General features: G+C 41.5%; 1 protein-coding gene across 1 annotated transcript in view; it reads right to left on the reverse strand.

Annotated features, from left to right (window-relative positions):
• The window catches only part of DMTN (dematin actin binding protein), a 59,429-nt gene extending 44,725 nt beyond the window's left edge, over nt 1-14,704 (reverse strand). Inside the window, 1 exon segment of the mRNA XM_069766997.1 lies at nt 14,679-14,704. The gene's annotated coding sequence lies outside the window, so the exon portion shown is untranslated.
• Between the last annotated feature and the right edge of the window lie 1,626 nt (nt 14,705-16,330).

Genomic DNA, 16,330 nt, shown 5'->3' on the forward strand with positions numbered 1-16,330 from the left:
ACTATCGCCACGGAAGCTGGAGGGTCGACTGAGAACAGATGGGAACACAGCAGGCACAAAGGGAAAGAGGGAACAGAAAGGAAATACTGAGACAAGGGAGAAGATGGGAACGCTACAGAGGCACGGAGACTGGCAGGACAATATGGAGAGACCGAGGCTGACGGGAGCAAGGAAAAGATATAGGAGCCGGGCAGGTACTGCAGAGGAAAAGGAACTGAAGGAACAAGGCAGGAACACAGGAAACAGGCAGGCACTGCAGAGGGCGGAGGAGACCCAAAGTCAGAGAGCTAGGAACGCACAGAGACCACAGGTGGCCAGAAGCACTTGTAAACACAAATGAACATCAGGCACAGAGAAGCAGCAGGAAGCAGTTTACATAGCAGCATGGGAGCTACTTCCGGGTTACAGTCCTCCAGGATGACAGAGAGGACAGGAAAGAGCGCCAACAGAGGAATCAGATGTGCGCACGCGCAGAGCTGAATGCGGCGCGCGCGCGCACCCGGCGAGCTGCAGTGGGAAGAGGCGGCGGCAGCAACGGCATGACACAACCATTCTTTCCTCACTATTTTTTAAGGGGCCTACATTTTCAGTTTTTATTCTTTTACTATTGATATAGTTGAAGAACAGTTTGGGATTAGTTTTACTCTCCTTAGCAATGTGCTTCTCTGTTTCCTTTTTGGCAGCTTTAATTAGTTTTTTAGATAAAGTATTTTTCTCCCTGCTTTGGGATGTCAGACTATTGGGATTTGTGGACGATTGAGTGCTTGTCTAATGGAAAGAAGAGCAATAAATGGGTCTGGGCGGGAGAGGACGGCTGCTGAGATCATTAATCAGATCACTTAAGAAGATTCAAAGGCGTTTTCCAATAATCTGAGGAATATAAAACTAAGGTAAGCTATTTAATATGAAATGAAACATTTCAAAAAGACGACCCCCTTATCCAAAACTGAATTCATGTGCCAAATTTTATTTATTTATTTTGATTTTTTTAGTTTACCCCTCTAAATGCCAATTTTGATAACCCAACCAATCGTGGGGGTTCACTCCTGACAATCACAATGATCAGCTGATTAAGGGGTTAGCGGTGCAGGAGAACTGGTACAGCGCCAGTCACTGTGTAGTGGCCCTGAGTGGTATTACAAGGTCTCTGAAATCCGGGTGAAGGTAGAATGGTGTAGTACTTTTCACTCTCTATACCACCCCCAACCCAATTCTAGGCGGCTTCTCAGTATGCCCAATGTGTATAACACAAGTTTCCTTAAACCCCTTCCTGATATGGCCAGTTTGGCATTTTTACTTCCCCTTCTTCTAAGCACCGTAACTTTTTTACTTTTCTGTCCACATAGCTATACGAGGGCTTGTTTTGAGGGACGAGTTGTACTTTTTCAATGACACTGTTCATTGCCCCACATACTATACAGGAAAATGGCAACAAGTATTCCAAGTGTGTTGAAATTTTGAAAAAATGCAATTCTGCTCTTGATTTGCATCGCACATATCCAGCAGATGTTGTATTTTATATTTAGGGGAAGAATGAAGTAAAATTTAAAGAAATTTTCAACTTTTCCAAAGTTTCTGATTTTAGGAATCCCATGTATGGGCTGATGCCCCTCATACAAAGGCTACAATGATGAAAATGATAGGATTCCAATATCTGACCTATAATGTTAATTGCCAACAATTTTTGCTATCCCAGGAGAAAGAAATTAACTTCTCAAACAGATTATGGCACCGGCAATTTTACTGCAGGAGGAAGGAGAGGAAAAAACAAAAACTTTAAAAAAAAAAAAAAAAAAAAGGTATTTGGATGTATGCGCTGACAGAACAAAAGTGCGCTCTGCTCTTCGGGCGTGTACGCCTACTGGAGGTGGACACTCAGCTGTAGAAGACTAAGACTGTGTCATGGTATCTGCCTTCAGTACACCTGAAAATGGTGCACAACAGAGTGCACATTTGCTCTGTCAGCGCCATTATAGTCTATGGCCCTGATGGCACATATATCCAAATCCTGTTTTTCGGTTGCAAGCTCTGACAGGACACTGAATGAGTGCCTAAACACAGTGTGAAGGCACTCTAATCCTCACTAACCTCATCGATGTCCACATCCCAGGGGTTGTCTGCACCCCCATGACAGTACCCCCATGACTGTAGTAAACGTACATGTGATTTCATTGGGAAGGGCAACATCAACACCATTACAGTCACACTAAATAGGGCGATCATAGGGCCTTAGTCTGTTCGAAAAGATTCTCTGAGGCTCACAAAAATCTGATACTCCCTTCTTGCTCCACCAATGTACTCTACTGATTGGTCTGACTGACACATTAATATATAACGGCATTGAAGTCTAAGGCGAGTGAGTCCTCTACGACTTGTGATCAGTGACAGAAGATCACGTATAATTGTAAACATCTGCGACTCTGCCGCGGTGGCGGAGAATTGCGTGAAACCATGGGATGTCATTAGATGCGATGGTGCTGGGTTGCTGTGGTCTTACTGCAGCTTTGTTACTGTGCAGCAGTTCAGATATGGGATGTTTTTGTCAAGTCTTATTCCACACAGTCTGGAATGACAAGCAGTGGATTCCAGCACAGGGCGAGGAACCTCCTGCCCCACCCAGGATACAAAGAGTCAGCTCAGTGGGTCAGGACCTTCCACATTGCTGAGACTGTGCTACATGAATAGGTGTGAAGTGTTCTCATTATGGACCCCACCAGAAGCTGTGTACACTGCTGAACAGTACAACGGTATAGGTCTTATCACTGCGGACTTCCATCTTACAGTGGGGAATTCCCGACATTGGCACCATTAGACACTTAACCCATTAATGACCGAGCCAATTTTGACCTTCCTGACCAGACCAAAATTTTACAATTTTGATCAGTGTCCTTATATGAGGTTATAACTCTGGAACACTTCAATGGATCCCACTGATTCTGAGATTGTTTTTTGACATATTGTGGTAACATTTCTTCGATATAACTTGCGTTATTTGTGAAAAAATGGAAATTTGAAGAAAATTTTGAAGCTTTCAAACTTTAAATTCTTATGCCCTTAAATGAGAGATATGCCACACACACAAAAAAAATTATGTTAGGACATTATAGGGCTAAAAGTTGACCAAATAGCGACCACAATATTGTGCAGTTTCACCTGTCTTTCACTAGGGGGACTTGTCAGGGAGTCACAAAAACATTGAACTTTAGGAAGGCAAAGTTTGACCAGCTTAGAGATGCTCTTAATCTGGTAGACTGGGACAATATCCTCAGAAATAAGAATACAGATAATAAATGGGAAATGTTTAAGAACATCCTAAATAGGCAGTGTAAGCGGTTTATACCTTGTGGGAATAAAAGGACTAGAAATAGGAAAAACCCAATGTGGCTAAACAAAGAAGTAAGACAGGCAATTAACAGTAAAAAGAAAGCATTTGCACTACTAAAGCAGGATGGCACCATTGAAGCTCTAAAAAACTATAGGGAGAAAAATACTTTATCTAAAAAACTAATTAAAGCTGCCAAAAAGGAAACAGAGAAGCACATTGCTAAGGAGAGTAAAACTAATCCCAAACTGTTCTTCAACTATATCAATAGTAAAAGAATAAAAACTGAAAATGTAGGCCCCTTAAAAAATAGTGAGGAAAGAATGGTTGTAGATGACGAGGAAAAAGCTAACATATTAAACACCTTCTTCTCCACGGTATTCACGGTGGAAAATGAAATGCTAGGTGAAATCCCAAGAAACAATGAAAACCCTATATTAAGGGTCACCAATCTAACCCAAGAAGAGGTGCGAAACCGGCTAAATAAGATTAAAATAGATAAATCTCCGGGTCCGGATGGCATACACCCACGAGTACTAAGAGAACTAAGTAATGTAATAGATAAACCATTATTTCTTATTTTTAGTGACTCTATAGCGACAGGGTCTGTTCCGCAGGACTGGCGCATAGCAAATGTGGTGCCAATATTCAAAAAGGGCTCTAAAAGTGAACCTGGAAATTATAGGCCAGTAAGTCTAACCTCTATTGTTGGTAAAATATTTGAAGGGTTTCTGAGGGATGTTATTCTGGATTATCTCAATGAGAATAACTGTTTAACTCCATATCAGCATGGGTTTATGAGAAATCGCTCCTGTCAAACCAATCTAATCAGTTTTTATGAAGAGGTAAGCTATAGACTGGACCACGGTGAGTCATTGGACGTGGTATATCTCGATTTTTCCAAAGCGTTTGATACCGTGCCGCACAAGAGGTTGGTACACAAAATGAGAATGCTTGGTCTGGGGGAAAATGTGTGTAAATGGGTTAGTAACTGGCTTAGTGATAGAAAGCAGAGGGTGGTTATAAATGGTATAGTCTCTAACTGGGTCGCTGTGACCAGTGGGGTACCGCAGGGGTCAGTATTGGGACCTGTTCTCTTCAACATATTCATTAATGATCTGGTAGAAGGTTTACACAGTAAAATATCGATATTTGCAGATGATACAAAACTATGTAAAGCAGTTAATACAAGAGAAGATAGTATTCTGCTACAGATGGATCTGGATAAGTTGGAAACTTGGGCTGAAAGGTGGCAGATGAGGTTTAACAATGATAAATGTAAGGTTATACACATGGGAAGAGGGAATCAATATCACCATTACACACTGAACGGGAAACCACTGGGTAAATCTGACAGGGAGAAGGACTTGGGGATCCTAGTTAATGATAAACTTACCTGGAGCAGCCAGTGCCAGGCAGCAGCTGCCAAGGCAAACAGGATCATGGGGTGCATTAAAAGAGGTCTGGATACACATGATGAGAGCATTATACTGCCTCTGTACAAATCCCTAGTTAGACCGCACATGGAGTACTGTGTCCAGTTTTGGGCACCGGTGCTCAGGAAGGATATAATGGAACTAGAGAGAGTACAAAGGAGGGCAACAAAATTAATAAAGGGGATGGGAGAACTACAATACCCAGATAGATTAGCGAAATTAGGATTATTTAGTCTAGAAAAAAGACGACTGAGGGGCGATCTAATAACCATGTATAAGTATATAAGGGGACAATACAAATATCTCGCTGAGGATCTGTTTATACCAAGGAAGGTGACGGGCACAAGGGGGCATTCTTTGCGTCTGGAGGAGAGAAGGTTTTTCCACCAACATAGAAGAGGATTCTTTACTGTTAGGGCAGTGAGAATCTGGAATTGCTTGCCTGAGGAGGTGGTGATGGCGAACTCAGTCGAGGGGTTCAAGAGAGGCCTGGATGTCTTCCTGGAGCAGAACAATATTGTATCATACAATTATTAGGTTCTGTAGAAGGACGTAGATCTGGGTATTTATTATGATGGAATATAGGCTGAACTGGATGGACAAATGTCTTTTTTCGGCCTTACTAACTATGTTACTATGTTACTATGACCAGCAATTTCTAATTTTTCCAACATAATTTACAAAACTATTTTTTTAGGTACCACCTCACATTTGAAGTGACTTTGAAGGGTCTATACGATAGAAAATACCTAAAAGTTACACCATTCTAAAAACTGCACCCCTCAAGGTGCTCAAAACCACATTCAAAAAGTATATTAACCCTTCAAGTGCTTCACAGGACTTTTTGTAATGTGGAAAAAAAAATGAACATTTAACTTTTTTGCACAAAAAAATTAATTTACGGTAAACCATTTTTTTTTTCATTTTCACAGGGGTAACAGGAAAAAAAATCAACCCAAAAATTAGTTGTGCAATTTCTCCTGAGCATGCTGACACCCCATATTTGGGGGAAAACCACTGTTTGGGAGCACGGTAGAGCTCAGAAGGGAAGGAGCGCCGTTTGACTTTTTGAATGCAAAATTTGCTGGAACAATTGGCGGACACCATGTTGTGTTTGGAGTGCTCCTGATGTGCCTAAACAGTGAAAAACTCCTACAAGTTACACCATTTTGGAAACCACACCCCTCAAGGATTTTATCCAGGGGTATAGTGAGCATTTTCAACCCACAGGGACGACACAGAATTTACAACATTAGGTCGTCTTATTGAATATGTCGTCATTAGTGTTAAGCCCAAGTGCTCGCTACGCCAGACATCATCGGGTGCTCGGGTAGGCACTAAATATCGCAGGTGATCGAGTGACATGTCCCTGCCCCGCATGTTTCACGGCTTAGACACTCCAAAAAAAAACATGCGGCGATCTGTGATACTCTGTGCATACCCGAACACCTTATGCAAACTAGAGTAGCGAGTAGTGATGAGCGAATATACTCGTTACTCGAGATTTCCCGAGCACGCTCGGGTGTCCTCCGAGTATTTTTTAGTGCTCGGAGTTTTAGTTTTTCTTGCCGCAGCTGAATGATTTACATCTGTTAGCCAGCATAAGTACATGTGGGGGTTGCTTGGTTGCTAGGGAATCCCCACATGTACTTATGCTGGCAAACAGATATAAATCATTCAGCTGCGGCAAGAAAAACTAAATCTCCGAGCACTAAAAAATACTCGGAGGTCACCCGAGCGTGCTCGGGAAATCTCGAGTAACGAGTATATTCGCTCATCACTAGTAGCGAACACTTGCGCTCAACACTAGCCATAATTTCTTTTTACTTTTGAAAACCCCCAGTTTTAACCCAAACCCAACCCTATCCCCAACCCTAACAAATCCCTAACACAGCACTCAACCCCACCCTAAGCACAACTGCAAAGAATAGAAAAATATATATATGTATTTTATTTATATAATTAAGGGGGTGACAAAGGCGGATTTGATTTACATTTTTTTTTATTTTGATCGCTGTGATAGGATCTATCACAGTGATCAAAAGGAACCAATAGGAAAAAAATCCTATTGTTGCTGGGTACTGCGCATGCGCCCGCCATATTTTTTTCTAGGACGATGGCGCCAGGCGGGGACGGAGCATGGGTGACCGAGGATGGTGGAGGTATCGGCCGTTTTCAGGGGCATCATTTCTCTCTCCTCTGACTTGTGTGTCATGTCAGAAAAGAGAATAATGGCGGTCATGTGATCGGACACTGGAAAATCCAGCCCTGATCATGTTTTCTGGGGTATCAGCTACCCCCGGTATCTGAGACCCTGGAGATTTTCCGACTCTGGGGGGCGCTGCAGCCTTATTCACGATCACCGTTTTAAAATGGCGGTGAGAGAATAAGTTCCCTTAGCGGCCACCATTTTAATGCGTATTGCTGAGGGGTTAAATTCCTGTGAAAACAAGTTATTATCTATCGGCAGTATAGTCGTCCAAGAGCAATCCAGTCAGCACTCGGATGTAGCAAGGTGCTCGAGTCCAGAGATGGCGTCTCACTTTGTAGTAAGTAGTAAATACCAAAGCACTGACATTCCAAGAGAATATTCGGAATTTATCCCAACAAAACCATCATTTATGTAGATACCTTTCGGTTCACACCGAGCGTTTTTCAAACAAAAGGATCAGTGGGAGCCGAAACGCGTCACATGTATTATGGCGTTGCAGAAATACATTCCGAATAATCTCTTGAAACATGGGTGCTGGGGTCCTTACTATTTACTATCTGTAGTATAGGTGATAACTTACTTACAAAATGGAGTGGTGGTCATCTTAATGGGGTGACTGGAAAAGCCAAAAGCGGTGACACATGCGTGCCACCATTTCCACACCGCAGCACACACTCTGCCGATTTCTCATGTTTTCTCAACGAGTGAGCCGCTGTCAGACATCTCTGTTGGCGGCTTATCTCCCGAGAACAATAGACAGAAATTGGATTATTTATTTTTTGTATCTGATGAAGGCCCCCATACACATTAGACTGAAAATAGACCGATTGTTTTCCTCAGGTGTCATCCCTTTTTTTTCACTGAAGCAGGCAGACTGTCTGATCTTATTTTACACATTTATTTTTAACAATGGAGTAGTTAAAAACGGATGAAACTCGGAGTACAAATATGTCTTCATAGTGTCATCCACGTCTCACAGATCCCATAGACTTTGAAGGCCGAGTCTGATCCGCAAAACAGATGAGAACAGGCCCTGCTCCGAGTCTGCTGGACACAGCTCTGGGGTATAACACACACCGACCTGTTTTTAAAACCTATTGGTGAATGAGTCAATGAAACGCAACGGATCAGTATGAAGTGCAAGCAAAATAAACGGACAGTACGCGGATGTGTGAATGTAGCCTAAGGCCACGTTAACACTATCAGTATTTGGTCAGTAATTTACCTCAGTATTTCTAAGCCAAAACCAGGAGTGGGTGATAAATGCAGAAGTGGTGACTTGTTCCTATTATACTTTTCCTCTGATTGTTCCACTCCTGATTTTGGCTTACAAATACTGAGGTAAAATACTGACCAAAAACTGACAGTGTGAATGTGGCCTGAGAGGCTAGTTTCACTTGAGCGTATAAAAAATTATCTAGAAATTAAATTTTTTTTTCAACACTTATCTGTGGTTTTTACAGCAGCATCTATTAATAATTTACAGGAACATTTACAGTTTCCTATGTTACAGAATTGCAATTTATCCGTAAAAATCGGAGTCTATACAGAGGCTCAGTACGGCATCCGATGTTTTCTGCGCACCCATGGACTTGAATGGAGGAGTCTCATCCAATTTACAGGAGAAACTAGCGCATGCTGACATTTTTTACACACGCAGATTCGGTCTGTGAAAAAAAAAAAAATCGCTTACCTGCAATCACCATGGAATAAAATTGGTCCGAGTGCGGTATGTTTTTTTCTATAGACAAGACTCGGACCGAAAATACCGTTGTGTGAACGAGCTCTAATGCCGAGAGACTGAGTGAGAAGCTGCGTCCTCTGAGAAAAAAAAATTGTCCAGGTTTTCTGGATAAATTATTTATACCATTGTGTGAACCTGGCCTTACGCTAGTAATAATAATAATCTTTATTTTTATAATAAGAATAATAATCTTTATTTTTTTTTTTTATATACGCTAGTAAGATTTTTCTTTGGTGACTTAGGTCTATTAAATAATTTTTTTTTCCATACGAGAGAAAAACAGACCCGTCAGTGTGTTGGATATAGTTTTCATCTGTTTTCTCATGTGCAAAAATAAGATTTACAAGCTTCTCCTACCCGGTAAAAAAAAAAAAAAAAAAACAGCACTAAGATGCAGCTCGAATGGCCACCTTGCGCTGTCCGAGTTTTTTTTTTTTTTTTTATTTCTTTTTTTTTAGCAGCAACTGTGCAAAAAACACATTGTTTTGCCGCGAATCAGCAAAAATCATGCCCTCAACGCTTGAATGCAGCCTTATTGGATGACCAAATGTGTATGTTATTTATGCTTTATGGCTTTTACTTAATTCCTTAATTATATATACCCTTTTACTGCGGTTATTAAGTGGCTTTATTCCTCATAGCTGTAAAAAGGTATCGATGAGGAATAAGTAAGTAGCGCCCCCTTAAGGGTAAAAATATGGTGGTTGTCAGGTCTACATTATAGCTGACTCCTGTGCAAAAAAGTGCTCCTTTCTTTCCACGCCCTGCAAAGCGTTCCCAAAATTTTAATTTTTACTTTTTTTCCCCCACTTTTTAATTCTATCTTGCATCAATTCCACTGAAGCATCTGAAGGGTTAACAAATTTCCTGACAGCAATATTGAATAATTTAAGGGGTGCAGTTTTTAAAATGGTATCACCTCTAGGGGGGGGGGAGAATTTCTGATATATTATAGATCCATCAAAGCCCCTTCAAAATGTATTGGGTCCTTAAAAAAATAAGATTTAGAAATTTTCTTGAAAAAAAAAAAAAAGAAAAAGAAAAATTGCTGCTACGTTTTATCCATTTTAAGATCCTAACAAAATAAAAGGATGTTTGAAAAACGATGAAGCACAAAAAACTTATAAAGGATGCATGAGAAGAGACAGACCAGCAGAATTATGATTACAGCTCAGGAGGTCACTTGGGACCGATATGAAATAAGTAAAGCAATGTAAGTAACTAACATTAATCAACGCCTTATATTAGTTATAGATAGCAAATTAGTAAATATATATATATATTATATATATATATATTATATATATATAGCCCCAGTGCTGGGGCTGCTGGCGACACGCACTGGCACATTAATATGGGTAAGATTGGCGGTGTATCTTATTTACCTAGCTATCTTCTGACTATACGCATATAGAAGTGGTTATAAATTGTTATTACTACTCTTTATGGGTTACAGTTTCATACATCGTGGCACTGTATTTTGCACATAGCACTTTAGGGATGTATGTTATACTGTACCCAGATTTAGGTTATCCGCCTGTCATGCCTTCGCTGCTACTACAGTGTTAGTGTCTTTTGTATTTGCATCATCTTTGTACCTTGTTTTGCTGTTTTGTACATATGTTACATGTTCAATAAATGTATTACTTTTTGTCTTATACTTGTATGTGGGACTCTATTACTCCATGGTTGTTGTAGGATTGGGATGTAATGTATGTACACAGTGACTCCACCAGCAGAATAGTGAGTGCAGCTCTGGAGTATAATACAGGATGTAACTCAGGATCAGTAATGTAATGTATGTACACAGTGACTGCACCAACAGAATAGTGAGTGCAGCTCTGGGGTATAATACAGGAGGTAACTCAGGATCAGTAATGTAATGTATGTACACAGTGACTGCACCAACAGAATAGTGAGTGCAGCTCTGGGGTATAATACAGGAGGTAACTCAGGATCAGTAATGTAATGTATGTACACAGTGACTGCACCAACAGAATAGTGAGTGCAGCTCTGGAGTATAATACAGGATGTAACTCAGCATTAGTACAGGATTAGTAATGTAATGTATGTACACAGTGACTGCACCAGCAGAATAGTGAGTGCAGCTCTGGAGTATAATACAGGATGTAACTCAGGATCAGTAATGTAATGTATGTACACAGTGACTGCACCAGCAGAATAGTGACTGTGGCTCTGGAGTATAATACAGGATGTAACTCAGGATCAGTAATGTAATGTATGTACACAGTGACTGCACCAACAGAATAGTGAGTGCAGCTCTGGGGTATAATACAGGAGGTAACTCAGGATCAGTAATGTAATGTATGTACACAGTGACTGCACCAACAGAATAGTGAGTGCAGCTCTGGAGTATAATACAGGATGTAACTCAGGATCAGTAATGTAATGTATGTACACAGTGACTGCACCAGCAGAATAGTGAGTGCAGCTCTGGAGTATAATACAGGATGTAACTCAGCATTAGTACAGGATTAGTAATGTAATGTATGTACACAGTGACTGCACCAGCAGAATAGTGAGTGCAGCTCTGGGGTATAATACAGGATGTAACTCAGGATCAGTAATGTAATGTATGTACACAGTGACTGCACCAGCAGAATAGTGAGTGCAGCTCTGGGGTATAATACAGGATGTAACTCAGGATCAGTAATGTAATATATGTACACAGTGACTGCACCAGCAGAATAGTGAGTGCAGCTCTGGAGTATAATACAGGATGTAACTCAGGATCAGTAATGTAATGCATGCACACAGTGACTGCACCAACAGAATAGTAAGTGCAGCTCTGGGGTATAATACAGGATGTAACTCAGGATCAGTAATGTAATGTATATACACAGTGACTGCACCAGCAGAATAGTGAGTGCAGCTCTGGAGTATAATGCAGATTGTAATTCAGGATCAGTAATGTAATGTATATACACAGTGACTGCACCAGCAGAATAGTGAATGCAGCTCTGGGGTATAATACAGGATGTTAAGGTACTCAGGATCAGTAATGTAATGTATGTACACAGTGACTGCACCAGCAGAATAGTGAGTGCAGCTCTGGGGTATAATACAGGATGTAACTCAGGATCAGTAATGTAATGTATGTACACAGTGACTGCACCAGCAGAATAGTGAGTGCAGCTCTGGAGTATAATTCAGGATGTAACTCAGGATCAGTAATGTAATGTATGCACACAGTGACTGCACCAGCAGAATAGTGAGTGCAGCTCTGGAGTATAATACAGGATGTAACTCAGGATCAGTACAGGATCAGTAAAGTAATGTACACAGTGACTGCACCAGCAGAATAGTGAGTGCAGCTCTGGAGTATAATACAGGATATAACTCAGGATCAGTAATGTAATGTATGCACACAGTGACTGCACCAACAGAATAGTAAGTGCAGCTCTGGGGTATAATACAGGATGTAACTCAGGATCAGTAATGTAATGTATGTACACAGTGACTGCACCAGCAGAATAGTGAGTGCAGCTCTGGAGTATAATTCAGGATGTAACTCAGGATCAGTACAGGATCAGTAAAGTAATGTACACAGTGACTGCACCAGCAGAATAGTGAGTGCAGCTCTGGAGTATAATACAGGATATAACTCAGGATCAGTAATGTAATGTATGCACACAGTGACTGCACCAACAGAATAGTAAGTGCAGCTCTGGGGTATAATACAGGATGTAACTCAGGATCAGTAATGTAATGTATGTACACAGTGACTGCACCAGCAGAATAGTGAGTGCAGCTCTGGAGTATAATTCAGGATGTAACTCAGGATCAGTAATGTAATGTATGCACACAGTGACTGCACCAACAGAATAGTAAGTGCAGCTCTGGGGTATAATACAGGATGTAACTCAGGATCAGTAATGTAATGCATATACACAGTGACTGCACCAGCAGAATAGTGAGTGCAGCTCTGGAGTATAATACAGGATGTAACTCAGGATCAGTACAGGATCAGTAAAGTAATGTACACAGTGACTGCACCAGCAGAATAGTGAGTGCAGCTCTGGAGTATAATACAGGATATAACTCAGGATCAGTACAGGATCAGTAAAGTAATGTACACAGTGACTGCACCAGCAGAATAGTGAGTGCAGCTCTGGGGTATAATACAGGATATAACTCAGGATCAGTACAGGATCAGTAATGTAATGTATGTACACAGTGTCTGCACCAACAGAATAGTAAGTGCAGCTCTGGAGTATAATACAGCCTGTAACTCAGGATCAGTAATGTAATGTATGTACATAGTGACTGCACCAGCAGAATAGTGAGTGCAGCTCTGGAGTATAATACAGGATGTAACTCAGGATCAGTAATGTAATGTATGTACACAGTGACTGCACCAGCAGAATAGTGAGTGTAGCTCTGGAGTATAATACAGGATGTAACTCAGGATCAGTAATGTAATGTATGTACACAGTGACTGCACCAGCAGAATAGTGAGTGCAGCTCTGGAGTATAATACAGGATGTAACTCAGGATCAGTAATGTAATGCATATACACAGTGACTGCACCAGCAGAATAGTGAGTGCAGCTCTGGAGTATAATACAGGATGTAACTCAGGATCAGTACAGGATCAGTAAAGTAATGTACACAGTGACTGCACCAGCAGAATAGTGAGTGCAGCTCTGGAGTATAATACAGGATATAACTCAGGATCAGTACAGGATCAGTAAAGTAATGTACACAGTGACTGCACCAGCAGAATAGTGAGTGCAGCTCTGGGGTATAATACAGGATATAACTCAGGATCAGTACAGGATCAGTAATGTAATGTATGTACACAGTGTCTGCACCAACAGAATAGTAAGTGCAGCTCTGGAGTATAATACAGCCTGTAACTCAGGATCAGTAATGTAATGTATGTACATAGTGACTGCACCAGCAGAATAGTGAGTGCAGCTCTGGAGTATAATACAGGATGTAACTCAGGATCAGTAATGTAATGTATGTACACAGTGACTGCACCAGCAGAATAGTGAGTGTAGCTCTGGAGTATAATACAGGATGTAACTCAGGATCAGTAATGTAATGTATGTACACAGTGACTGCACCAGCAGAATAGTGAGTGCAGCTCTGGAGTATAATACAGGAGGTAACTCAGGATCAGTAATGTAATGTATGTACACAGTGACTGCACCAGCAGAATAGTGAGTGCAGCTCTGGAGTATAACACAAGATGTAACTCAGGATCAGCACAGGATAAATAATGTAATTTATCTAAAGAGTGACTCAGCTATTGTGCAAATAAATTCTACAGTTACGACACATATTCCTCCGCATACAGAATTCACATACACTTGATTATATAGGGTACAGTAGACATACAATAGCATCCCGTATATGAGGCCCGCCATAGCCTACTCCCTGCATATCCCCTCATATTTCCATCAATCCGCTTTTCCCTTCCCAAAAGTTGCATGCCGTCCTTCATGCTCTGGCATGCGTGTGCCATTCCTGCGCGCCCCTCGCTGACCCTCTCCCCTTTGTCCCCAGCACAGGACACATATAGACATTTCTGTTCAGCATTACTGTCTGACTGATCTGTCTCATGAGACAAATACCCGGCGACACGAGCAGCTAGAAACATGACGGGGAAGAAGATGGAAAGTCTTCCACATGTGCCCGCCGCTGACGATGCACCGGCAATATTCCCATACGGCACAAGCATGACATTGCCAACACCGCCATATAAGCATGCGTCACGTTACACCACACATATGTACAGGTACACACCCCACCGGCACGTACCTAGAAATACGTACACAATGACCAGGCCCAGCTCCCTGATACGCAGTCACAAGATGCACAGTCACAGGTCCTCCTCCTCCCCCATATTGCCCCTTTACACACACCCTAAACTCCTTTCGCACTTCCCCATGCCCCCTCCTCTACCCTCCTGGTCCTGTCGCACCCCCTTCCTCACCGCCACCTCCCACCGTGGTGTTACCGTGGGTTCCCGGGCCGTACAGACAGTGTCAGCATCATCCGCTGTTCCTGACTCCTGTAACTATGGCAACGGCTAATCCTCAGCATCACCGGGGGAGGACGGATGGTCCCCTCCCTGCCTGCAGAGCATCAGCCGCCCCTCCCTGCCTGCAGCACATCGCCACCTCTTCCTCCCAGACAGGAGCAGAACATCTGTCTGCGGAGCCATTGTTTCACCTTGTCTCCTGTCACTGTATCAGTAGGCAACGGTGATAGCATTGCCTGCCATCTTGTTCTGTGACTAGCCCGCCGCCCACACTAGCCGCAGAGCCATGGGTAAGAATACAGACACCAACGAAAAAAAAAAGATATAAAACATAAAAAAACACATCAGATAAATAAATTATATTTTTTTAGCGCTATCTATTATTCTCTGTTATCAGCCATTTTAAGTCGACGTGTGGGATAAACATAAAATACGAGCCCCCCATCACCACCATTGACCGCTGAGTTCATTTTAATAGCTTCCTATTCGAACATTGCAGCCATAAATCACATAGACGGGCGCTCGTCCACATCAAGGACCCCCGGGAGCAATATGGCAGATGTAATATTGATTTGTAGGCTAAGGGTACGGAATATCAGGACTTCTGCTGTAATAGGCGTACATACCTATGTATGGGGGCTACGCCAGGTTATAGGGCCCAGTGTAACGCCCTAAAGGGGGTCCCGCCGCGTCCAATTATTTATTATTTTTGCGCTCTCCTTTTTTTCCTCCCCTTTTTCCAATAGCTATAACTGTTTACAGCCATATGAGGGCTTGTTTTTTGGTGGGGCGAGTTGTAGTTTTATTTTGTAGGTTTTTTTTTTTAAAAAAAACACCATTGATTTTACGATATACTGCACTGAAAAACAGGAAAAAAATAAAAAATAACTCCAAGGGCAGTGAAATTCTGAAAAAATAAAATGCGTCTTCATTGTTTTATGTTTTTTTGTTTTTTTTTTACTATGTTCATTGTGGCATAAAAATGATGTGGTGACATGATTTTCCATGTCAGTATGGTTATAGTGATACCAAACTTGTATAGGTTAAGTGGTGAGAAAAAATATATATACAGTACAGAACAAAAGTTTGGACACACCTTCTCATTTAAAGATTTTTCTGTATTTTCATGACTATGAAAATTGTACATTCACACTGAAGGCATCAAAACTATGAATTAACACATGTGGAATTATATACTTAACAAAAAAGTGTGAAACAACTGAAATTATGTCTTATATTCTAGGTTCTTCAAAGTAGCCAACTTTTGCTTTGATGACTGCTTTGCACACTCTTGGCATTCTCTTGATGAGCTTCAAGAGGTACTGTAGTCACTGGGAATGGTTTTCACTTCACAGGTGTGCCCTGTCAGGTTTAATAAGTGGGCTTTCTTGCCTTATAAATGAGGTTGAGACCATCAGTTGTGTTGTGCAGAAGTCTGGTGGATACACAGCTGATATTCCTACTGAATAGACTGTTAGAATTTGTATTATGGCAAGAAAAAAGCAGCTAAGTAAAGAAAAATGAGTGGCCATCATTAGTTTAAGAAATGAAGGTCAGTCAGTCCGAAAAATTGGGAAACACTGTTGCTGGTGACACTGTTGGGG

The sequence above is a fragment of the Ranitomeya imitator genome, chromosome 4, assembly GCF_032444005.1.
Source record: "Ranitomeya imitator isolate aRanImi1 chromosome 4, aRanImi1.pri, whole genome shotgun sequence".
NCBI classification, from domain to species: domain Eukaryota; kingdom Metazoa; phylum Chordata; class Amphibia; order Anura; family Dendrobatidae; genus Ranitomeya; species Ranitomeya imitator.